The sequence below is a fragment of the Carettochelys insculpta genome, chromosome 1 (assembly GCF_033958435.1).
Source record: "Carettochelys insculpta isolate YL-2023 chromosome 1, ASM3395843v1, whole genome shotgun sequence".
Taxonomy (NCBI): Eukaryota; Metazoa; Chordata; order Testudines; family Carettochelyidae; genus Carettochelys; species Carettochelys insculpta.
In genome coordinates this window covers 207,571,813-207,597,293 of record NC_134137.1, presented here as the reverse complement: position 1 = coordinate 207,597,293, position 25,481 = coordinate 207,571,813, and positions in this window count along the sequence as shown.

Below are 25,481 nucleotides of genomic sequence, written 5' to 3'. Positions count from 1 at the left end.
GCCGCTCCCTTAAAGGGCCCCTCCCACACACAATTGCACTAAACAACACAAGATACACAGAGCCAACAACTGGTTGCAGACCCTGTGCCTGCAGCATGGATCCCCAGCTGCCACAGCAGCAGCCAGAAGCCCTGGGCTAAGGGCTGCTGCCCACGGTGACCATAGAGCCCCGCAGGGGCTGGAGAGGGAGCATCTCTCAACCCCGCAGCTGATGGCCACCATGGAGGACCCAGCAATTTCGACGTTGCGGGACGCAGATCGTCTACATGGTCCCTACTTCGATGTTGAACGTCGAAGTAGGGCGCTATTCCGATCCCCTCATGAGGTTAGCGACTTCGACGTCTCGCTGCCTAACGTCGAAGTTAACTTCGAAATAGCGCCCGACGCGTGTAGCCGCGACGGGTGCTATTTCGAAGTTAGTGCCACTACTTCGAAGTAGCGTGCACGTGTAGACACAGCTCCAGAGGGAGATCCCTCTGGGGGACACCTCTGTGCCCCTCTGCCTCATGGCATGCACAGCCTATCCCCTCCAGCCATGGCTCATGTGCCCGTACACCAGCCACCTCACTGCCAGCCAGGATCGGTTCAACACCTGACTGAACCACACCCACCAGGTGGTGGAGAGGGCCTTCAGCCACCTGAAAGGCCACGGGCAGTGCCGCCTTGCTCGCCTGGACGTCAGCCTCCAGAACATCCCCACAGTTTTTGGGTGCATGCTGCATGCTCCACAACATTGTGGAGATCAAGGGGGAGGCCTTCATCCAGGGGTGGGCAGTCGACTCCAGCACAGGCTTCCCCCAGCCGGCTGCCACACCCCATTGCCAGGCCCACTGCAAGGGGGTACGGGTCCACGAGGCCCTGTAGGCCTATTTTGATCAGGAAGACTCCTGAGCACCTCCCTGGCCTTCCCCAGGTGCCCCCCCCCACCCCGCACCACCTGCACACCATCCCCCCAACAAGCACGTCTCAGGTTCTTTGGAAAATAAAACTGTGGATTATTGAAAACTGGTAAGTATGTGATGTTCACAACAAAAACTGGAACCAATGTACAAAGGAGGACAACTATATACAAGGGGAACAACTATACACAAGGGGGGCAACAATATATACAAATGGGGGACCAGTGGATGGCTCGGCCATCAGCCCATCAGTCTGGGGTGGCTGTAGAGGGGTGCGACCCCCTGGCGGGTACCGGTCGCACGGGCCCCCCCCAGCCCCTCCCATCTCCGGTCCTGGCACAGCTGGCTGGGGGCTGGGAGGACTGGCAGGTACGGCCAGGATGCCTCCACTGGCCAGTCTTCAGCCCCAGTAGGCTCCAGTCCTGGGAGGCTGGCAGGCGGCACAGCAGCTGGAGCGGCGGGGGGGCGGCATTGGGTGGAGCAGAGGGGAGGGCGGCAGGGGAGGCGTGGGGTACGGGAACCAGGTGAAAGCCTCCGAGATCGACCCAGCTATGTCCTGGAATACACCCATGAACTCCTGCCATGCCGCCCAGCACTGGATGGACTCCTCCTGGTCAAAACAGAGTCTCTCCTCGGCCAGCTCCTCCTGCTGCTGGAGAGCCGCCAGGAGCTGGGGGGTCTATGAGGGCCATCCCCTTGGTCCACTGGTGGCATGCCTGTCCCACTGGCCTTGGAGGTGTCCCTGGGTGCTGGTGGTGGCTGACCTCTGGCGGGCTGTCGGGGACCACAGAGGGTGCCTGGCTGCCTGAGGCCTCAGATGGTGCAGCTGTGGAGAGGGAGAGAGGGAAGGAAGGCTGTTAATACCATGCCCTGGCCCGTGGCCCATTCCCCCCTCTTTGTGTGCTGGGTCTCCTCCCCCATCGGTGGCTGTGGTGTCCCTGCTGGGTGTCCCCATTGAATGGTCCCCCTGCCCCCAGGGTTAGGGAACAGGGCTGTCCGTGGGTGTGGGTGCTAATGGCCGTGCTACCATCCTGGGACCATGCTGTGGCTGGGCAGTTGCACATCAGGGTCTGCTGGGGGTGTGTGGGTCTCCCGTTCATGTCTGGTGCCTCCACCCCATGGCCCATGGGTGTGTGCCCTGTGGGGTATGTACCTGACCATCTACTGCAGTGGTCGGGGGAGCCCCGGTGGTCGTATGCCTGGCTGGTGCTCCGGCAGGGGAGGTCTATGAAGAGCCCCAACTCCTCACTGCCAGGGGTGTCTGGCTGGCTCCCCTGGGTGGTGGTTCATGGCCTCTGGAGGGCATGCAGGGCTAGCACATGCATGTGCTGCTGCCTGCATGCTCTCAGCTTCCTGCCACAGGAAATTTGGGTCCCTGGTGCTTTAGGGGCTGCTGTGCGTGGGGACCATGGAGCCCCTCAGGGACTGGACAGAGCATTTCAGCCCCTCAGCTGATTGCAACCATGGAGGACCTCTCTATTTTGAAGTAGCGGGACGCGGATCGCCTATACATGCCCTATTTTGACGTTGAATGTCGAGGTTGGGCATTATTCCCATCTTTGGAGAGGAATAGCAATTTCGACGTCTCACTGCCTGTCAATTTCCACGTCAAAATAGTGCACGGTGCATGTAGACACGACGCATGCTATTTCAACATTGTGCCGGCTACTTCGAAGTAGCCAGCTAGTATAGACACACCCTACGTGAACTGTGTCTTAATTTTCACCTGTATTTTCCACAGCCAATGCCCAGCATAGCAGAGAAGAACCATAGATGAAGAAAAAATGCAAACAAGATCTTATCCTGCAGCACACGGAAAAGACTGAGGCAGAGCACACCAAGCTGATGAAGGTTGCAGCTCAGTGGTTGAGTGGTGTCACAGTCAAGCAGAGTTTAACCAGAGAATGTTTGACCTCCAGCAGCAGCAAGAGGCAGAGATGAGTGAGGCTGTGGCAAAGCTCGCAATGGCAGTTACAGAGCAAACAGAGGTCCTGTCCTGCCTGCTGCAGTTGCACTGAGACTCCCAACACAGCAGTACAACAGATGATACCTGTTGGCTGGAGACCCCTGAGGAGAAGTCACCCACCCTGCATCATTGCGGGCCCTGCACACTGGAAGAGGGGGCATGGATAGCCTGCTGCTCCAGCCCCAAGGGCCACCACAAAAAGCTATTCAAGCACCCTTGAGAAGGCTTCTTTTCCCTGCAACTTAAATGTCTCCTCCTCCCAAAATAAAACCATTCCTTTGAGCTCAGTGTGATTTCATGGTGTGCAGGAGTGGGGGCAGCGGGAACACAAATAAACCATGTGGCTGAGGGAGGACTGAAGGCACAGCTGGCCACTGATACTCCCTGGTGGACAGCAGATTGATGCAGCTGAGGGAATTGGGTGGGTTGGGCGGGGTGGGGCTGAAGGAACAGGTGCCCGTTGATAGTCCCTAGTCCACTGCAGATGCTTGGCCAAGGGAACCAGGTGGGGTGGGGGAAGGCTGAAGGCACGGCTGCCCACCACATGCATTGTAATTACTGCAACTTAACCCCTTCTCACTAAGTAAAAGCATTCATTTATTAAGACACAGTATGATTTATTGTCCTTATGTCAGAGAAATACAAGGGTAGCATGTGTGTTACAGATCAGTAATGAAACTATTTTTTAATGTGTTCCTTATTGCTGCCACCTCATTGTGGCTAATGGTGGATGGTTGTGTAGGCAGCTGCACGCAAGCCCTGCCTCTGGCCTTGGCTTCGGAATTCCAGACTGACAAGAAAGTCTGTCACCTGGATTCACATATGTTGTGCAAAATAGCACCCACTGTGGGGATATTACCTCCAGGAAGCTCTAAACATGTCAATAAACATCTGAACCTCACTTTTAAATGGGCAAAGGTGCATTCCACCACCATTCTGCTCCTGCTGAGTCTGTGATTGAAGTTTTCCTTGTGGGGTCCAGGGCTCCTCTGCAGGGCTTCATAAGGAAAGGGAGCAGAGGGTAAGCAGGGTCGCCCAATATATAGGCATCTCCACGTTCCCAATCTTGATTTTCCAGTCAGGGAAAAAGTCTCATCCAGGAGCTTTTCGTACAGTCCAGAATTTTGGAACATGCACATGCGTGAACCCTTCCTGACCAGACAATGTCGATGTCAGTAAAATGACATTTCTGGTCTATCAACACTTGCAACACCATGGAGAAGTACTCCTCTTGGTTTATATACTCTGACGTCAGGTGGGCTGGGGCCATGATGAGGATGTGCATGCCATCTATTGATCCAACGCAGTTAGGAACCCCTCGGCAGCAAAGCCATCCGCTATTGCCTCTACATCTACCAGGGTCACAGTATTTCTGAGAAGATGTTGACAGATTGTAGGGTCCACCTTCATCACCACAGACCCTTCTGTACATTTGCCTACCCAGAACTGATTTGCCACTGACTGGTAACTGTTGGGTATTGCAAACTTCCACAGTGTGATTGCCACTCACTTGTGAACTGTTAGAGACAGCCTCATTTTTGTGTTGCTGCACTTCAGGGCAGGGGGCCAGCAGATCACAAAGTTCCATAAAAGTGGACTTGCATATATGAAAGTTCTGCACCCACTGCTAGTCATCCCAGGACTCCAGAATGCTGTGGTCCCAACAGTGTGTGCTGGTCTCATGAGTCCAAAAACCACCACTCCACTGTCAGCAAAACATTCATGGCAAGCCAGCAGCTGCGAGCTTTTGGACTGTAGTTGGGAGATTTGCTCTTTCAAAGCAGCAGCAGCAGCAGCAGCAGCACCATTACGATACCCAACCATCACTTAGCTTTTTAATTGAAGGGAAAATTTGCACGAGAGACATTGTGGTTGCCGAAACTATGTGGGTTAAGAGTTGGAACATTTGGGGATCCATGCTTGCACCAGGATGCCATAGCAGGACATGGCACAATCTCCAGTTCATTTTTCTTGTGGTTGCCGATGATGTGAATCTGGAACAGTACTTGGAATTCTGGGATTCAAACATGAAACATCCACAACCAACCGAGGGTAAAGCACTGTGGGATAGGCATGCTGTCAGACTTACAATGGGGATGCAGAGACTTGACATGGAAAAAAGGTCGGTCAAATTTTAAGAAGCCTTGTGGACACTTAATTTGAATTCAGAATATTGAGGTTAAATATTCAAGCTTATTAAAAATCAAATTTATCTTGTAGTGTAGATGCAGACTTAAAATCATGTCAGATTACAGATGTTGCCAGACGAGAAAGTTCTAGATTGGAGAGGTTCAGCCTGTATTTAAATGGCATTAACAGGAATAGAATTCAAGCACATATTTAAGAAGTTTGCTGAACTGGGGCCTAAATGTGAGGTCATGTACCTTTTTGTAATAATTCAAAATTACTGTAGTTCCATCTATATGCTTTCATACTGTACTAGATGTATATTGCTGAAAGAAACATCTTGGTCTGAGGACATTGTAAATGTTAATCATAGGAATCAGTGCCCATAATGCTGTGTTACTGTGTCGCCCCAAGCAACTTCAGAAAGCTCTTATTTTTATTACATTTCATTTGCTTTGACCTTTTCTTGAAGTATTCTTACATTCTTTCTCATGCGACACTCCTGACAACAAGGAATGTTCTTTAGTTTCCTTAAGAACCCAACAGTGATGAGAAAAATAACGTATTTAATGTTCAGTCATGACATTACACATCTCCATTAGTATCCTTAAGGGACCGATTCAAAATTTCATCATCTCTGAACTGTTGTTATCACTACAGTTATGACAAACTATACCTGCTGTGCTATTTCTGTCTTGATTACCCTTGATTTCAAAAGAGCAGACTTTGACTCCTTGAGAGAACTGATGGGCAGCATCCCCTGGGAAAGGAAGATGAAGGGGAAAAGAGTTCAAGAGAACCGGCAGTATTTTAAAGAAGTCTTATTGAAGGCACAGCAACAGACTATCCCACTGCATAGTAAGAAATGCAAATATGGTAAACAACCAGCTTGGCTTAACAGGGAAATCCTTGGTCAGCTTAAACTCAAAAAGGATGTGTATAAGAAATGGAAACATGCACAGTTGACTGCAGAAGAGTGTGTGTGTGTGTATATATATATATGTCTGGAGAATGCCAGGCCGTAATCAGGAAAGCAAAGGCACAATTGGAACTGCAGCTGGCAAGGGATGTGAAGGATAACAAGAACAGGCATGTTAACAATAAAAGGGATATCAGGGAATGTGTGGGGCTGCTACTGGATGAAAGAGGTAACCTAATGACAGATGTTGTAAGACAAGCTAAAGTACTCTATGCCTTTTTTAGCCTCAGTTTTCATGGACAAGGACAGCTCCTACACTACAGTGCTAGACAATGTGGTATGGGAAGAACGAGGGCAGATACACACAAATCCATGGGTCTGGATTTAATGCACCCAAGGGCACTGAGGTAATTGGCAGACATGATTGCTGAGTCTTTGGCCATTATCTTTGAAGACTCTTGGAGATCGGGAGAGATCCCAGATGACTGGAAAAAGGCAAATGTAGTGCCCATCTTTTAAAAAAAGGAAAGAAGGACAGTCCAGTGAAATATAGACTGGTCAGCCTTACCTCAGTCCCTGGGGAAAATAATGGATGGAATCCTCAAAGAATCTATTTTGGAGCACTTGGAAGAGGGGAAGTAATCAAGAATAGTCAACATAGATTCACCAAGGGCAAGTCGTGCCTGACTAATCTTATTAACTTCTATGATGAGGCAACAGGCTTTGTGAACATGGGGAAGTCAGTGGATGTGACATACCTTGACTTCAGCAAAGCTTTTGCTACAGTCTCCCACAACTTTCTTGCCCATAACTTAAGGAAATATGGATTGGATCCATTGACTATAAGATGTATAGAAAGCTGGCTTGACGCTCGGGCTCAATGGGTAGTGGTCAATGGCTAAATATCTGGATGGCATTTGGTTTCAAGCTGGGTGCCCCAACGCTCGGTTCTGGGGCTGGAGTTATTCAACATCTTTATTAATGACCTGGATGAGGGACTGGATTGCACCCTCAGCAAGTTTGCAGATGACACAAAACTAGGGGGAGAGGTAGATATGTTGGAGGGTAGAGATAGGATCCCCAGTGACCTGGATAAACTGGAGGATTGGGCCAAAAGAAATCTGATGCAATTCAACAAGGAGAAGTGTAGAGTCCTGCACCTGGGGCAGAAGAATACCAAGCATTGTTATAGGCTGGGGACCGACTGGCTAAGCAGCAGTACAGCAGAAAAGGACCTAGGGGTTATGGTGAATGAAAGGCTGGGATATGAGTAAACAGTGTGCCCTTGTATCCAAGAAGGCGAACAACATATTAGGGTGCATTAGGAGGAGCATTGTGAGCAGACCAAGAGTCATGATTATTCCCCTCTATTCAGCGCTGGTGAGGCCACATCTGGACTATTGTGTTCAGTTTTGGGCCCAGCAGTATGAAAGGGATGTAGACGTGCTAGAGCAGGTTCAGCGGAGGGCAACAAAAATGATTAAGGGGTTGGAGTACATGACCTATGAGGAGAGGGAGAGGGATTTGGGCTTATTTAGTTTACAGAAGACTGAGGTGTCATTTAATAGCAGATTTCAACTTCCTGAAGGGGAGCTCTAGCTGGGATGGAGAGAAACTGTTCTCAGTGGTGACAGACAGCAGAACAAGGGGTAATGGTCTGAAGTTACGGAAGGAGAGGAGAAAGTTGAATATTAGGAAAAACTACTTCCTAATACTGGAGAGTGGTAAAGCGCTGGAATACGTTTTCTGGACAGGTGGTGGATTCTCCATCCCTAGAGGTTTTTAAGTTCTGGATTGACAAGGTCCTGACTGAGTTGGGGTTGATCCTGCCTTAAACAGGGGGCTGGACTAGATGACCTCCTGAGGTCCTTTCCAGCCCTATGATTGTACGTTTAATCGGTAAATAGAATTATCAGAAAGTTCATTCCAAAAGCAGAACTAGCAAAGGTAAAATTTCCACTCTATACACACTGAAATTTAGAAATGTTAAAGCTTCCAAAAATGAAGTTTCCCCAGATAGTGTATTCCTGATCACCTGGCCAGAAGTATAATCTCGCTGATCTGACTGTCACCGTTACTTTGGTTTGCCACACCCACCTGTTCTCACAAAAGATGCAAACAGAGTAACGAATTCAAAAGCCATGTTTAATGCTAATAACTATCTCAGCTTAATCCTAAACCCTTGGTTATCCAATGTCTATAGACCAAATTAAGGCCTTTGTTCATCCAAAACTACTACAAGGTGTTCATTTGTTAATGATAATTTAGTTCTAGTCTACAGTACAGCAGCTGACTTAACTCTGTGACATTAGGGAGGAGAACCCACTTTTAACAAAACCTCTCCTTCCCCTTTTGCAAACTGCCTTTTTCATTGCTGAGAGATATAACTAACTCTGTTTCTCCTAAATTACAGGTTTTAATAGCTGAATATTTTATACCTAGAGAAAAATAACTCAATAATTACAAATGTATGTCAGTCACAGCAGTACATGGAAACTATGTAGTTCTAAGGAGTTTCTATTCATAACACATTTTCTAAGTGTTTTAGTGTATATATTGTTGTGAAATCATGGTCACTACCTCAAATAAGGTAGATGTGGTCAGAAACATAGGCCTGCACAAAGTCCTAGGAGACCCGAAAGCCTTAGCTTTACCTATGGTGACTAGCTTGACAGACTCGTGACTGCAGAAGAGGGAGCCTGGATACCCACCTCATTGAGACTTCTGGAACCTCCAGGCTCTCTACTACAGAGTGGGGATTTTTGGCACTCTGGGAGGCCTAACTCCAATCAGGAACCCTGCTTATATTTTCATGGAAGTTTGTTCATACCAGGCCATTTCCATTAAATGTTTGTTTTATTAAACTGGCTTTAGAAAATTCCTGCTTAGCTCTAGTTTGTCTGTAAAAAAAAGAGTTATCTAAGTTTTAAATGGGTGACGAGGTCCATCTGAGAGGATGAAGCAGAGTCTCCTGTTGAGTCACATATAGAAATGTGAGTTTTCTGCCATTAAAACTCTAAGGGCATACAACACTGAGGAATGGAAAAGGCCTGGAAGATGTAAGCCAACTTACTAGCTAGGGAGGACATACTTTGGAGAGCAGGAGCTGTTGCTGAGATTGAAAACATTTACCTCACTACCACCATCACAGTCTTACTTGTGTCAAGTTTTTCAAGTCACAACTTTCTATCCTTGGCATCGTTTAGAGGATTAGAGCTTCTTAGGAAATGCAAATGATGTCCCTAATGTAAGGTTAACTTGATCACATCATCTACATTATGCCTTATATTCCTGACCTGTTAAATATGTTTATATAGTGCATGCATTTTTAAAAAAAAATCAGGTTAATGCTGCAGAAAACATAACCTGTACACTTCTCAGGTTTTTGTGAGCTATCCATCCTTACTCCAGATTTGTTTTAATTTAAAAGATTCTCTAATAAATAGCAAAAGGCATCCTTTTTTCTTAATGTTAATATTTAACTAGTACTAATACGGTTCTCATTCTGATTGTCTTTATTCCAGAATTATGCCTGTATAACACCCTTAATATCTCAGACCTCGTACCTTACGCGGGTGTCAGTGGGATTAGACTGAAGACTTGAATTTTTAAATGGAACACCAAAACAAAGGGCTGTGTTTTTACCTATGGTGCCATTGTTACTTAGCGTGATAGAATCTCCTGCAAAGAAGTGCCACAAGCCAACAGCATGTTTATGTATATTCCAACAACTATATTGTCACTTATGGGAAAAAAAATCAGTAAAACTTTCCTCCTGCTTGCACCAAAGTAAGTCAGAAATAACTCTACTAGACTCAGTAGGGAGTCTAGTATGGGACACCTGTATGTTTGAACAGAATCAGGTTCTTACCATCTTGAATGTGGCTGAATCTATGCTATGGGATAAAATTCAATTTAAAGGAGTTAGCTTGACATTAAAATGTCACTGTCTTCACTGTAAATGTCATTAGCTCGATTTAGTCTGTCCTAATATCAATAGCAGTCAATATTAACAGATGGGTATAGCATCAAACTCAAGTTTAAGATGTCAGATAAAAGCTAGTGTGGAAGCGCTAAGTCTTTCATTCAAACTTGTTAGCCTCCAGGGCTGCTTCTACACTTTTCACTTGTTCTGACATTGGCATGATAATAAATGTCCCAGAAAATGCTAATGAGGTGCAGATGTAAATTTCCGGCACCTAATTAGCCTATGGTCACATGATTCAGAGTCTGGAAGAAACTCTTCTGGACTCCAAAACAGCATGTAGAAGCACGGCCCCCTGGACGATTTCTTTCTGAGAGATCCCCTGGAGGCCGTGATTCTACATGCTGTTTTGGAGTCCAGAAAAGCTTCTTCCAGACTCTGAATCATGTGACTGTAAGCTAATTAGGTGCCGGAAATTTACGTCTCCACCTTATTAGGATTTTAAAGGCCGTTTATTAGCATGCCACTTTCAGAACTAGTGGCATGTTTAGAAATGGCCCAGAAATATCTCATATGTAACCCACAAAGCTTCACGCTGCACCTGGCTACAAGTGGAAGCTGGGAAACTGACCAGGGCTCCTGCACAGTCACTTTCCTGGGTCCCCCAAGCTGCCAGGACCGGGGAAACTGACAGCGCTGCTGTACCTGGCTCCCAGCTCAGAATGCAGAGCTGGGGGAGCTGGGGGATACCTCCCCCCAATGCACTGCTGCAACAGTTGATGTTTGGTGATTTCAGTGTGGAAGCAATATGTTGAATTTGTGGGAGGTAGTGGGAAATGAGGATACTCAAATTTAAATTAAAAATTACATTATAAAATCAATTTTAAATAGATTTGAATTTATCTGGTAGTTTAGACATAGCCTGTGTTTCAACTAGATTTGGGCAACAATAATAGCGGGGTAATGAACTAGAATGAGATTAGATTTGGATTTAATTGGCTTTGAGGGGGAATTAATGGAGGAAATGAAGGGCTTGCTGAAATTTTATGAACTTTCCTTTCATCATTTTAGCCAAAGCCATGGTGATCTTAGTAAGGTAAAACATGTAATGATGTTTTTCTATCTTTTATGGTGGAAAAGTCTCAGTATCAGCTAGGATTCATTCCACCAAACTGAACAAAAAAGTTGACATAGTAATTTTCTAAAGATTTAAACTGTATGCATATGTAAAAAGTCCTCTTCTGCTTTGGGAAGTAACTTAGATTATAATCATACAGCATGTCTCCGCCTAACAGCTGATGGCCGCTGTGGCTGACCCCACTATTTTGAAGCAGCGGGAAGCGGATCGCCTACACACACCCTACTTCAATGTTGAACGTCGAAGTAGGGCGTTATTCCCATCTTTGGATGGGAATAGCAGTTTTGATGTCTAGCTGCTTAACGTCAATTTGAATGTCGAAATAGCACACAGCACTTATAGACGCGACGCGTGCCATTTCGACGTTGTGCCGACTACTTCGAAGACACACTCGCAATGTGGTAAAGAAATAATATCTGATGTAAGCACATGCAGAGAGACTGCATAGGTCCGGGATTGTAGCATTATGAATATTAAATAAATCTGCCCTTCGCTTTCCATCTCCCCTGGAGAACTGAATTACGTATGTTCAGCTGCCACCTATTATGAAATAGTGGTAAATGGATAAGATTATTTTAGTATTTGCAAAATTATCTGTACTTGCAGGTGGGATTATGCAAAACAGTGCAGCGACCAAGACAAGGTTATCTCATTATGAAAAGCAAATGTCATATTTAAGAGTGATCTGTAATGTTGCAAAACAAACTACAAAGAGAAGAAAAATATTGTAAATTGTACTGTAAAATTTCCTTAGAGATTCCACCACCTCCCACTCCTCCTGGCTCACTGGTTCTGCTTGTTCTTGACTTATTAGAATCTGTGCCGTTATCTGTGTCATTTTTTCTTTTTACAGACAAACAGGATTCGGCTCCATAAAATAAAGTAACTGGTAGTGTGTACCAGGCTTAGCAGCATGGATGAGACTACATTTACAGTTGTGCAATACAAGAGAGCTATCGGCCACAGAGCTGTTTCATTTTGTGTTTAGTGCAGCAGATAACTATTATCAAACAAATGTAAAGATGATTCTATTGAGTTAGTGCTTTTCATCTGGCAAGCAGTGTGCACACGTGACTGATAAAATGGGTTGTTATTATGACTGAGACTAATATTAATCATCTCTCAATTTTTCTTAGTACTGTTTAAACCCACTGCCCAAGAAAAGAACTGTTATTTATTGATTAGGCAGATCCAGATGCCACACTCTGGTCTGTATCTCAAATTATGTATCTTCCCTGTTTCACCACCAGATATGCTAAACAAGTCCTGCTATTTCTTTATTATGCCAACATATGACAGTGCAGGGTTCTTCATTTCTCATTGCCCTATTACAGTTTTGTGTGTGTGTGTGTTTACATATTCATCTGAGGAGAAAGAGAAAGGAAAAAAAATGGCTCTTGGTGACAATATATCACTGCTTTCTTCAAATTCACATGCTGTGCCTCTCATAGGTGGTTTTTGACCTGACACTTTCCTAGCAACATTTGTCATAGCAACAGCAGTGGAAGTACTAGTATTGTGAGGGTTCTCTACTAGAGCTTTGTATTTTGGCATCTGAGCTGCCTCTAGGAGTGATATCTCTCCCCACCCTCAAATGGTGGCTGTGACCTTTAACATGATGCTTTTTGATCCCCCCCCCCCTTTATTGCTGAAACTCCATTGAACTTTTGTATAAACTAGATGCTTTTGTCAGTTAGCTATACAGACGAGACTTCAGTAAGAAGTGCAACACAGAGAATAAATGTGTGACAAATAGCAAAGGCAACAGTGTACTGTTGCCTGGAAACCAAAATGCCTGCTTAATATCAGGCATTACATAAAGTGCAGAATCAGAGAATTACAGAGCTGGAAGGGACCTCACGAGGTCATCGAGTCCAGCCCCCTACCCAAGCAGGATTCCCAGCATGTAACTAAACTCCAACATGTGCCAAGAACTACCATGCTGCAGCATCTGAGATTCCAGGTGTGATGAGGTGTGCTCACAGAAGTCCCCTGCGGATTGTTCCCTGTGCTCTGATCATGCCACTGACACCCAACTTCAGGCTAGTTCTCTGATTTCCCCCAAACGAGGCACAAAGTTGGGGTTACCACCCTCTTACAGAGCAATGCAGACACACTGAACCACTTCATCTGTGGGATCACAGTCAGAGGGCTCAGCACCTACCAAACCAACCACCAAATGGGACCAATCCCCATGTTCCCCCCCATATAAATCCTTCTTTCTCTGAGTAAAAGTTTTACACAGGGAAACCTTTTCAGATAAGCTCCGTCTGCCAATGAAAGAGTGGTAATACTGTGAATCAGCTGTTTGCAGCTCTTCCTGTTCTAGGAGGGAGAGGGAGGAGCAGCAAGGAAGCACAAGTCCAATGATTTGTGTGTTCCAAAGCTGCTGCGGGGAGGAGGAAGGAGCAGACAAGAGTGGGGCTCCAGTGGCTCAGTGAGTGTGGCATGCGAGGCAGGGTCATAGAGCCATAGGTGGAATGCCAGTCAGCTGCAGGATGCTGTGGCCCGCTAAAAGGAATGAGGGTCAGTCACTCACCATTGGTGGTTGGCTGTTGCTGGTCTAGAATAAGACTATGATTTCTCTTATTTGTGTACAGGAGTGATTTACAATTAGATAAAAAGAATCCCATCTAGAATGCGTAGAATACATACAAAGCCAAGCAGCCACTGAAGCCCTATGCTGCGTGATACCATGGACATTTAGCATCAGGAATACCAAAGCTACAGCCTTCAAGATGGGGAAACTAACAAAAGAAATACACTATTTATTTTTTGTTCAAAGTATTGGCCTTTTGCTAGCATTGGTAAAGAGATAATTTAAAAAATAAAATAGCTGACATTGGTGACTGTTGATGGACTTATTTCTAAAGATACTTTCAGTCACCCACAGATCTGGTGCTCCATGTCCCTACCGGATGGATGTGGTCAGGGGTTAAGGGACATGCTTTTCTTTCATCATTCATGTAAGCAGACTGGCAGCCGGAAACTGGTGCTCTTCAACAGTGCTATGAAGCAGCTGTAAACAATATTAAGGTGTACAGTGCCCCATCACCTCCTTGAACCACACTGATTTGCTCAGACACAGAGACTCTGCTAACTCTGTGTAGCTTCTACTGACACCAATAACTCTGAAAACCAGCCAGAATTAAGCCAGCACTTATGCAAGAAAACTTACTTTATGCTTGAGTTCCCGGTTGTGTAGTATCAAGGACCATAGAACCTTGTCTCAGACAAGTCCTTCAGACACCAGGTGTCAATCAGCAGCTGCAAGTAATAAACATCTACATCATATCACACTTTCTCAGGGCATCGGCACATGCTTGATTGTTTTTTTTTGTTTGTTTTTAAAGAGTATGAGACTATGTGCCAAGATCCTCAAATTCCCAGTTTCTGCCACTGTCTGATCTGGGTTACTTTGAACAAGCTGCTGAATTTTCTTGTGCCTCAGATTAGCAGTCTGGAAGTAACCCTTACCCATAGGGAAATTCTGAGGTCTAATTAACACTATGAGAAATGCTTCGAAATCCCTGGATGGTGCATGTTATGCTGGTAAAATGTTGTGCCCTCACAAACTTTTTTTCAGAGGTTGTGGAATTGTGCAGTGTCTCTTTATGCTCATGAATCAGTAAAATCATGATAGAACCCCTTGTCCTCTGGACGGAGAATCTTCATACATATGAAGGTGGGGTGGTTGAACATATAATATATTGGTAAACATTGGCCTTGGCTTTCACTGCACTAATCTCAGATGGTGGAATTGCTCCTATATATATATATATATATACACATCATATATATATATATATATATATATATACACATATACACATCCTCTAGTTTATAAAATGGATTGATGCTTTGATACAAAAATATTGGGAATGGAACTACAAGAGCAGCGGAAAAAAATGATTCTTTGGTTAAAATAATGCTAATGAATATAATGAGGATTTATTTATATTTAACAGACCGAAGGTTATTCAGTCTGGGGCTCAGTTTTGTTTTAGCTTTTCACGTCTATATGAGCATCATATTGAAAATGCTATACTCCAGTGCATAAGGATATGGCATTATATATATATATATATATATATATATATATATAATTATTATAATTATAATTATAATTGCTCCTATATATATATATATATATGCACTGGAGTATAGCATTTTCAATATGATGCTCATATAGACGTGAAAAGCTAAAACAAAACTGAGCCCCAGACTGAATAACCTTCGGTCTGTTAAATATAAATAAATCCTCATTATATTCATTAGCATTATTTTAACCAAAGAATCATTTTTTTCCGCTGCTCTTGTAGTTCCATTCCCAATATTTTTGTATCAAAGCATCAATCCATTTTATAAACTAGAGGACTCAGTATGCATTCAGAATTTAGTAAGAAGACACTTATCCTTAATGTGGGCTTAAAACTGCTATTAAAAAACAATAATACATAATTTGCAAAGCTTTTTGTTTTCTGACAGTCCTTGACCAGATGGCATGCATTTGTAATTGTTATGGCACACAACTCTTGCAAAAGCAGCAAATGGTCAAAGCAGCTTTACAGACACCAGCCATGTTTCACATGGTAAAAAGTTATATATAACAGATAATTTAGCAAGTTATAAATACTATCTCTTGAAAATGGACTTTGGATGAAATACGCATCATCTCAGGACTACAAAGATGAAGGCAAACAGGAGAGAATACAGAAACTGGAGCTAGAGGTTTTTAATTCCATGCTTGACGTGGTCCTAGCTGGAATGATTTATTTGGGGTTGATCCTGCTGTCTACACAGCCCCTGTTTCAAAATAGGCACTATGGCGATATACCTATCTCATGGATCTTGAAGGGACCTTCAGAGGTCAATGAGTCCTGTTCTCTGCCCTTCCAGCAGGGCCTATCACCATCTCTAGCAGATTCTTTTATTTTTAAAGCTGTTTGCTTCAACTCCCTAAACTTCCCCTTCAAGGGCTGAACTCTAACACAGGGGTTTAGGAGGCCAATGCTTTAACTGTTAAGCAATCCTACTCCTTCCGCTAGGAAGGTATTTGCCAATTTCAAAATAAGCCAAGAGCTAGTTCAAAATAGCAGTTGTGATGTGTAGATGCTCGTAAAGTTGTTTAGAAAAAGACTTGGCCATGTAGACGTGCCCATAGACATGAGAAAGCAGAGAAGTGTTTCGTACATTAATCTACGATGGCACTTTGAATAGACATAATGGCAGGAAACAGAACGAAAGCAAAAATGTCTGACGTGCATTTCCTAGAAACTTTCTTTATCTAAACCATGGGATAGTAGCTCCAAAGAAGTCGTGTGTTGTCCATTAAAATAGACTGTAACAGTCCTCTCTGGTGACAGATAAGAGGAAAGGACTTAGTCTGGAAATTGAATAATTCTAAAGCTACATTGGGAAGCTGAGGGCTCTTTTGAGATAGGCACTTCAGTGTATACAGAGCAAAGTGTTTATGATTTAGTAGTAATCAGTGTGCAAATTTACATAATATTCAATCTGGCCAGTCAAAATCTCGTCTCACCAAGTCCCTGATTAATAATAGTTGGAAGCTGAAAATTCTATGGCCAGGATTTCCAGCTGTCTTTTCCAAGTCTAGTACAGAAAAAAGTTTGTAACTAAGGCATTGTCTGTGCTGTGCTTTGTCTGATGCTCAGGCTGATGGGTTTGAGTCGTGCTGCTGCCCATTATGTGCTAATATAATATAAATATTTACTATAAATAATGATACAAAAATGGAGATGTCAGGACTGAGATTTTTTTTTAAATCATACTGCCACATAGAGGAGGACATAAACAGGATACATAAACAGGAGACAAGACTTCATCATCCTTTCCTCCAAGCACCCACAAAGTATTGAACTTCAGAGGGTTGATACTGAACAATATTTTAGGTTAGTTAGTAAGATTTTGCTCTCTGCCCTAAAAAAGAGTTTGTCACCCTTGTTTTGTTGTTTATTGTTGAACCTCAGAAGCACCACATCTGAGACTTTCTCACCCTGCTACCTCTCTTCCCACAAGGAATGACATAACAGCTTCTACAATGGATACTTGGCAAATCCTGTTATGGCATTCCTAGAAGGAACACCTTAAGAGAAGAGAGTGATTAAAAAACAAACAAACAAAAAAACACTTTGGGTCCCCAGACAATCAAATGAGTGCACAGGTAGTGCACAGTGGAGAGCAGACAGATATACTTACTATTTCAGTAATTGGACTTCTTGAAATGACAGACTTCAAAGGTATGATCATCAGCCTTCTAGAAGAATTGGATAATTTGATTGGGAAATGGGCATCTAAAACCCTTGGACAATATTGAAGCTCTCATCCAAAACTTCCTTAATGAGTTTAAATGTAGGTGATTCAAAACTATTAAGAGATATAAAGGCAGGATCTGAATATTTTATTAAAATAAAAAACCTGGAAGGAGTTGTAAAGTTTTATCACTGAACTCTGACTTCAAAGATACCTCCACATCATCATCAGCAACTGTGGGCTCAGCGCCCGTTGGTGTCTGATGCCTCTCTCACTATTTCCTTCCATCTTTCCCTGTCCAGTGCAGAGTGGATTACTTTCTGTAGGCTGCACCAATCTACTATATCATCAACCCATCCTTTGCAGGGCCGGCCTCTACTACTTGAACTGTCCATTATGCCGAATAGCAGGGTCTTGATTTTTCGTTCCTCGTTCATTCTGCAAATATGCCCAATTAGTTGATACCTCATGGTATTGCAAGTATAGCAAATATAGGAAATATTTTGTATCCAACAACGAAGAAACATCCTCTGCTGTTTATTTGCAGGCTGCAGCACAGGACAACAAAGAAAGTGACCAGGTGCCTAAGGGTCAATCTGCTACTCTAGAACCCATTCTGAATATAACAATCAATTTACCAATAAAAGACACTGATGAGTCTGTCACCAGTGATAAGGCATATTTCCTCTATTTTTTTCCATCCATGGGAAGAATAAATTTTGTGTGCTTCAAGGTATGTGCATAACCAAGAACCACACATTGCCACCTTTGGACATTTTGCTAAACAACTGGATGGCACCTGAATCTCTCCTGGCCAGCTGCTCAAGCTCTCAGCCTACAGAGAACTAATGACAACTTAAAAACTGATTTAAATAAAGTATAGGTTCTCTGTTTTATTCTCTCAAGCTACATCTACACTATAGCAAAATTTTGAAAGGCTCCCTTTTGAAAATGACAAATCGAAAAATGACCTTTTGAAATATGGTGTCCACATAAGAGCAGAGGCTGGCACTTCCGAGCCGCCCTTTCAAAAGGCTGAGACGCTCTTTCAAAAGAGATCATCTACACTGTCCCAAGGCCCTTTTTCTCAAAGGGGCACAGGAAATGCTGCAGATGGGAGGGTCACGTGGTAGACAAGCCGTTGTGAGCCTGCAGCCAATTACCCATTTACAGGGCCCTTTCCCAACAGTCTCCTCCTGCACAGCATCAGTCCTGCAGAGCCATCCTGAGCCTCACAGAGGCCAGTGCAGACAAAACGTCATGGACCAGCAGCAGCAGCTTGAGCTGCTTCTGGACGACACCACAAGCATAGTCGCCTGCTGTCCTCAGCAGTGGTGGCAGCCCTGCTTCTCCTGCTCAGGGCTGTCCCTCTTCATGGCTGTGCAATTCCCGGACCTGCTACTCCTCCAGTGCCCCCCCCCACAGGTTATCTGCTAACTCTGGAGCTACCCCACTAGCTAGAAGTGATGGGAGTGCCTGGTGATGGGGGAATGGGGTGACAGGTGGCTCCAGAATTTTTGGATAGGGCAGCAGATGTTCCTGGAGCTCTGCCAGTGGCTAGCTTCTGTATTGTGGCATCAGAACACATGAATGAAGCCCGCCCTCCTGTCAAAAAAAGGTCACAATAGCTGTCTGGCAACTGGCCACCACGGATAGCTACCACTCCATTGGCCACCATTTTGGAGTGGGGAGGACCACTATCTGGGCTGTCTCCACGGAGAAAAGGCAAGCTCAGGCCATGCACCCACCAGTGGGAGGGGAATCCTGGGAAAGGGAGCCCCTCAGGGACTCGGGGACAGAAAGGGCTTGGGGATTGGGGCCTGGGAGGGGTCTGGAGGGTAGGGGGCCTGGCTCTCCCCTCGTGCCCTCATGAGTGCGTATGTCCTCCATCTCTTGCAGGTGATTCAGGCCATAAACACCAGGCTCCTGCAGACATCAAAATTGCTATTCCCATCCGAAGATGGGAATAACGCCCTACTTCGACGTTCAACGTTGAAGTAGGGTGTGTGTAGGCGATCCGCTTCCCGCTGCTTCAAAATAGCGGGGTCAGCCACAGCGGCCATCAGCTGTTAGGCGGAGACATGCTGTCCAACCCCTGCAGGGCTCTATGATCTCTCCACCCAGAGGTTCTTAAAGCTGCACGGACCCAGAAACCCCTTGGCAGGAAGCTGACACCATGCAGGCAGCAGCCGTGCCACGAGGTGCCCCTGCACAGGCCAGATGGACACCATGGCAGCAAGCCAGCCTCCCTGAGCGCCCCCAGAGCTCCCCCTCTGGGACATCCTAGGGCCCCCAGGCCTCCAGCCGGCAGGTTAGGAAGCAGGGCCCCTCCTGGACTGACTCTGAGTTCTGTGACCTGCTGGGGCTCTGGGGGGAGAAGGAGCTGCATATCATGGGGAGCAGGTGGTGGAACGCAGGGGCATTCGCCCGGCTGGCTGAGGGCCTGGCTGCCTGGGGTCAAACTGCCTGCACTCCTCACCATGTCAGGAGTAAGGTCAAGGAGTTGCAGCAGGGTTACTCCTGGGCCCGGGACTCAGCCAGCCGATCTGGGGCTGTCCCCGCCGCTTGCCCCTATTACCAGGAGCTCAGGGCTATCCTGGACCCCGGGGCACCCCCACCCCCCCAGCCACCCTTGACATCATGGCCGATGAGCCCCAGCAGGCCTTGGAGCCAGGGTCGGGTCCGGAGTCCAGCCTTGCCCCCCCGAGGCTAGAGCCGGGACCCTCCACCCCGGCCACCGAGTGGTCCAGCGAGGAGGGGGAGCTTGTGCTGGACATCCCATCCTGCAGCTCCAGCTGGGTGTCCGCTAGATGGGCCTCTCCTGATCCTGGCAGTGCACCGTCAGGTACATACTCCACAGGGCACCGACTCCCTGAGCATGGGGCAGGGGCACCACTTGATCGGGGGCCCCCCACATCCCCACAAGACCCCAGCCTTCCATGGCCTGGGCAGACCACAGCCCAGGGATGCTGTCACAGCCACCAGTGCCCAGCAGCACCTCCACCCATGGACAGTGCTGTGCCCCAACCCTGGTGGGAGGTGAGGGGGCGGACTACTGGAAGGGGCCACCCACAGGATCACTGCACGCACCAATGGAGGATGGGGTGGGGGACCACAGGCCCTTGGGGGGATGGGAGTGGGCCATAGGTCAGTGCTGGGTACTCATGGCCTCCCTCCCCCCTTTCTCCCATTTCTGCAGCCGTACCATCCATGGTCCCAGACAGCCCCCCCAAGACCACCGGCCCACCAACTGCCAGTGTGTCTGCCTGCACCGGGACGGGCCCACACCTGCCGGGGCCACCGCCACAGCACACATGACCTGGAGGTGGCTGCTGCCCTCCGGCGCCAGGCGGACATCATGGAGTGGAGACTCCAATTTGAGGAGCGGGAGGCCGCCTGGTGCCGGGGGGCCTGGCAGGAGTTTATGGCCACCTTCAACTGGGTGGCCAACACCTTTGAGGAGCTGGTGGCCCGTGTGACCCCTGATGTCCTCCATGCTGCCCTCCCTGCTGCCCTGCCTGATGTCCTGCCTGCCACGCCACCCACCAGCTCTGCAGGGCGGGAGCCACCCGGGGCCGATGACCAGGCCAAGGACCCACCTTGGCCATACCTCCCCATCCTCCCAGCCCCCAGCCGGCCTCGCCGGGGACCCCCGGCTCGGGGGGGACCAGCCACCCTAATGCTCCAGGGAGTCGCGCCCTTCCACCCCTGCCCCGTAATGATGGACTAATGTGTGGCCTGCCCATGTCTCCCCCGTATATAGGTGTCCCCGCCCTTGTATATAATTATTTATAGTTGACCTCCCTGTACACAGTTTATTATAGATGTGCCTACCTGTATGTAGTTATTTTCAATTATTCTGTTTTATTTGGTTTATATATGTTGAAAAGAGGTGAAATGTTTGGTTATTTAAATAATGACAGTTTTATTTTTCAAAAAACCTGTGTCCCATGTGCTTTTGGTGAAGGTGGGGTGTGGGTGCTGGGGCAGGGTGCAGGAATGGGCTGGGTGTCGCTCACTAGGCCCTCTGGTCAAAGTATTTCCTCAGGGCCTCTCAGACCCGGACCCTGTCCTGGTGGGCCTGGTGGCTCGGGGCAGCAGCTGGCTGGGGGTAGGCTGTTCCAGCCTCCAGTGCCCAGCCCTGCACGAAGGCCTTCCCCTTGCTTTCCACCAGGTTGTGGAGCGTGCAGCAGGCACCCACAACCTGGGGGATGTTTTGGAGGCCCAGGTCTAGGCGTGCCAGGAGGCAATGCCAGCAGCCCTTCAGGCGCCCGAAGGCTCGCTCGACCATTTGGCAGGCATGGTTGAGTTGGGCGTTGTAGCGCTCCTGGCTAGCATTGACGTGGCCTGTATAGGGACGCAAAAACCAGGGCTGGAGGGGGTAAGCTGAATCCCCCACAATGCAGAGGGGTACAGTGTTGGTAGCCCCCAGAGGGATCGCCCCCTGGGGGATGTAGGTCCCCGCCTGCAGTTGGCAGCATAGTCCCGAATTCCAGAAAACGCGTGCATCATGGGTACAGCCAGGCCACCCCAAGTATATGTCCTGGAAACAGCCATGGCTGTCCACCATGGCCTGCAGGACCACAGAGTGGTAGCCGTTCCTGTTGTTATAGCAGCCACAACTGTGATCTGGGGCACGGATGGGAATGTGGGTCCCATCAAGGGCTCCAAAGCAGTTGGGGAAGCCCATGGTGGCGAATCCCTCAACAGCCACATCCAGGTCCCCAACTTGGATGACCCTCTTCAGCAGCAGGGCATTGAGTGCATGCACCACCTGCGGGGAGGGAACACGGGTGCCTGTGAGGGTTTGCAGAGTGTGACCCCCCCCCCTTCACCCGGGCCCCCCTCACCCAGGACCCCTCCCCAGGACCCCCTCCCCAGGGGGTTCAGCCCCAGGCCACCTTACGTCCATCAGGACAGCCTCGACTGTGGCCTTTCCCACTCCAAACTGAGGGCCCACGGAGCAGTAGCTGTCGGGAGTGGCCACCTTTCAGGCAGCTATTGCGACCCTCTTCTCGACGGGGAGGGTGTGCCGCATGCAGGTGTCCTGGTGCCTGAGTGCGGGGGTGAGCCACTGGCAGAGCTCCAGGAAGGTCTACCGGCTCATACGGAAGTTCTGCAGCCACTGGTCATCATTCCATTCCCCCATGCCCAGGTGCTTCCACCACTTGGTGCTGGAGGGGTAGCTCCAGAGTCGGCAGGGCACCGGGCAGCGGGGGAGAGAGGAGGGTCCGATGGTCAGGGACGTCTCCTGGTGCCCCTGGGGAGGGCTCCCATTCCAGAAGCTTCTGGGTGGCTGCCCAGGCAGCGTCTAGAAGGGCGCCTGCTCCGCGGGAGGTGGCTTGGAGGGCTTCCAGCTGCTGCTGGATGTCCATGTCTGCGGGCTCAAGGTCTGCGAGGCTTGTGTCACCAATGCAGGGCTGCTTGTGCAGTGCAGGCCGGGTGTGTCTGGGAGGGGTCCTTTAAGGGAACGGCTTGCCAGCTGCCCCGGAAGGGCTAGTCTGCTCTGTGACCCCGTCCGCGGGGTTTCTTGGCCCCTTATTTTGAAAGAGGAGGCTTGTGTGTGTGGATGCTCTGTGTTTCCTTCTGGGGCGGCTCCTTTCCACGTTCCCTGGCACTACTTCGATGTTGAACATCGACATCACCAGCCCTGGAGGACATGTAGATGATAATCATCGAAGTAGCCTATTTCAATGTTCTTACTTCGAAATAGGCTACTTCGACATAGTGTCTTAGTGTAGATGTAGCCTATATGTTTTTGTCTACGCAGACTATCTCAGGGACTGGATTTTTCATGGTGCTTATTTAGAAGGGGATTAATTTTCTGACAAACAAATCTTCCACCATTGAATCTGCAAGGTTGAACATCTAATGTAGATGATCTGCTGCCAATCATCAGCTTTTAACCCTCATAATTTCGCTATCTGCTCTGAGCAAAATTAGGTGAAATGGAAGTTACAGGCCAACAAGTGAGACAGTACCCCTCCCATCATTTGGGGAGGTTGGCAGAGATGCACCTATAGTAGCAATAGTAGGATATTTTCTTCATATAAATCCAAACAAGATAAGGGCACAGCTTTTGTAAAGCATCTGGCACAGTTTAAGTGTTACTTATTTAGAGCTAGCTTGTGTGATGCCTATTTGGGCACACTTACATTTACATGGGTAGTCCCAATAAATAGTGGAGCAGCAAACTAATCCATGTTAAATTAGATGAAAAAAATGAATTATACCATGTTCTTTTTAATTATTCCAGTTGTTTACTTAATCTGTATCGTTCAGTGCTGGTATGAAGTACTTCATATAGTAATAATTTTGAAACAATAATTGTATCGGGTTGAGGACAACACTTTGAAAGAAGAAGAAGATGGTCTGCTGGCTGTGTGGTTTCCTTTTAATAAAGGAGCGTACCCATTTATTTTGATTTTGTGGAGTATCTGTTTTCCATGTTCTTTTACGGTAGTCATTGATTTCAATAGCACTACAAGCTTCAGAAAGAGTAGAACATATTGGCAATTTATTTAATAAGAGGGTTGCCGAATTTACATTTTGTATTGGTGGAACTAGTCACAGACTACCAAGTGCATGCCACACATTCACTTCCCTATTCAAAAAATGCTAGGACCTAATAGTATTTTTTCTCCAGTCTGACTTTGGAGAAAAGTCACAAACCATGTATTCATAGCAAGTCCTGGTAGGGTAGAGTGACCACCCATCCTATTGTCACCAGGACAGTCCCTTATTTAAGCTGCCGCACAAACTTTAAGAAAATAGGCAAATTGTCCTGTATTTTGTAGGGCTCCTGTTCCCTGGCACCCTGTGTCTTAGGGTGGCAGCTTCTCCTGTCGGGGAATTCCTCCACTGGGTGGCTGCCCTGTTCCCGGAGCTCTACCCCATTCCCCAGCACCTCATGGTGGCAGCTCTAATGCCAGCAAACTCTGCAAAGGGACAGCTGCCTCATTCCCTCATACCCTACACTTAGGGGGAGGCAGCGCCCACTACCAGGGGAGCTGCCTCATGCCTCACGGAGGCAGCTCCTGCTTCATTCCCTGCCCCCCAGGGTGCTTTGGAACACGCCCCCCCAGGAGGTTCTGGAGTCTCCATCCTCCACTCCACCTCATCCCTGGTGCCTCCCTGTTGGAAGCTGCAAACCTCCCCCCCCATCCCTGCTGCCTCACCCTAGAGCAGCAGTCCCCCATCACCAAGGAGTCCTGACATGGGACAGAAGCCCCGCTCCCATCCCTGGAGGCCAGTGTCCCATATTTGCCATAAGACAATGTGATCATCCTATGGTAGGGAAATTTTTACAAAGCTGCCAAATAATACTGATAAGTGATGCACGATTAGTAAGTGTTTTATACCACAAACTAGAAACTAGAAAAGTTTTATCCCAAATGGATGGCCCGTATCAGGGCAAACCACTCTTTTGTGACTGGGGTAGCTGTGCCTCTTTTTCTACTCTTCAGGGCTCCTTCTGAATTCCTCATAGTCTCTTTCTTGCCTATCACCCCCAGGCCAGTTTAATAACAAACAGCTGAAAACAATCCTCAAGGTTTCAAAACAAAGTCCACAACCACAAGGTTGAACTCTTCTGTCCCATTCTACTCTTCACTAAACCATGACACTCCCTCTCTCGATCTCTCTCTCTCCTTCCTACTTGGAGCTCAACCTTGTGGTTCTGGCTTCCACACTCCAACCTTTCTCCCTGTCAGGATTTCCTGCAGAAGTCTCCAGATCCCTACGGCATTTTTTTTCCTCCACAACTTCTTCCTGATTTCATCCTGATTTCACCTTTTTAAAGGCTGATCTAGGCTCTGAACAAGGCTGGAGCGGTTCCATCTTAAAGGTCCCAGTTCACCCTCTGGAATGCTTCCTCCTCCAAATGTCTTAGAAGTAGAAAAGACAGACAAAGCATGTCCCAAAGGTAATATTATTCTCATTTGTGAGAGGCGGAACAGAGAGATTTACCCACAGTTTAGTGTGAGGATCTGCAGTGGGTATAAAACCTGTGACTGTTGATCCCTGAATAACTGTTGCCTCCATGTTGAAACACAGCAGCTGTAGCAGAGCAGTAATTCATTGGCAGTAGACCCAAACACCACAGTGTGTGCTACCCACAGAATACTTGATTGGCAGTCCTCCTGGGCTCCTTGATTAGTTCAGGTGTATTACTTAAAACTGTAGGGGATACCCAGAAAGTTGCTGTGCTGCTCAATTTTTTCATGATCTCATAT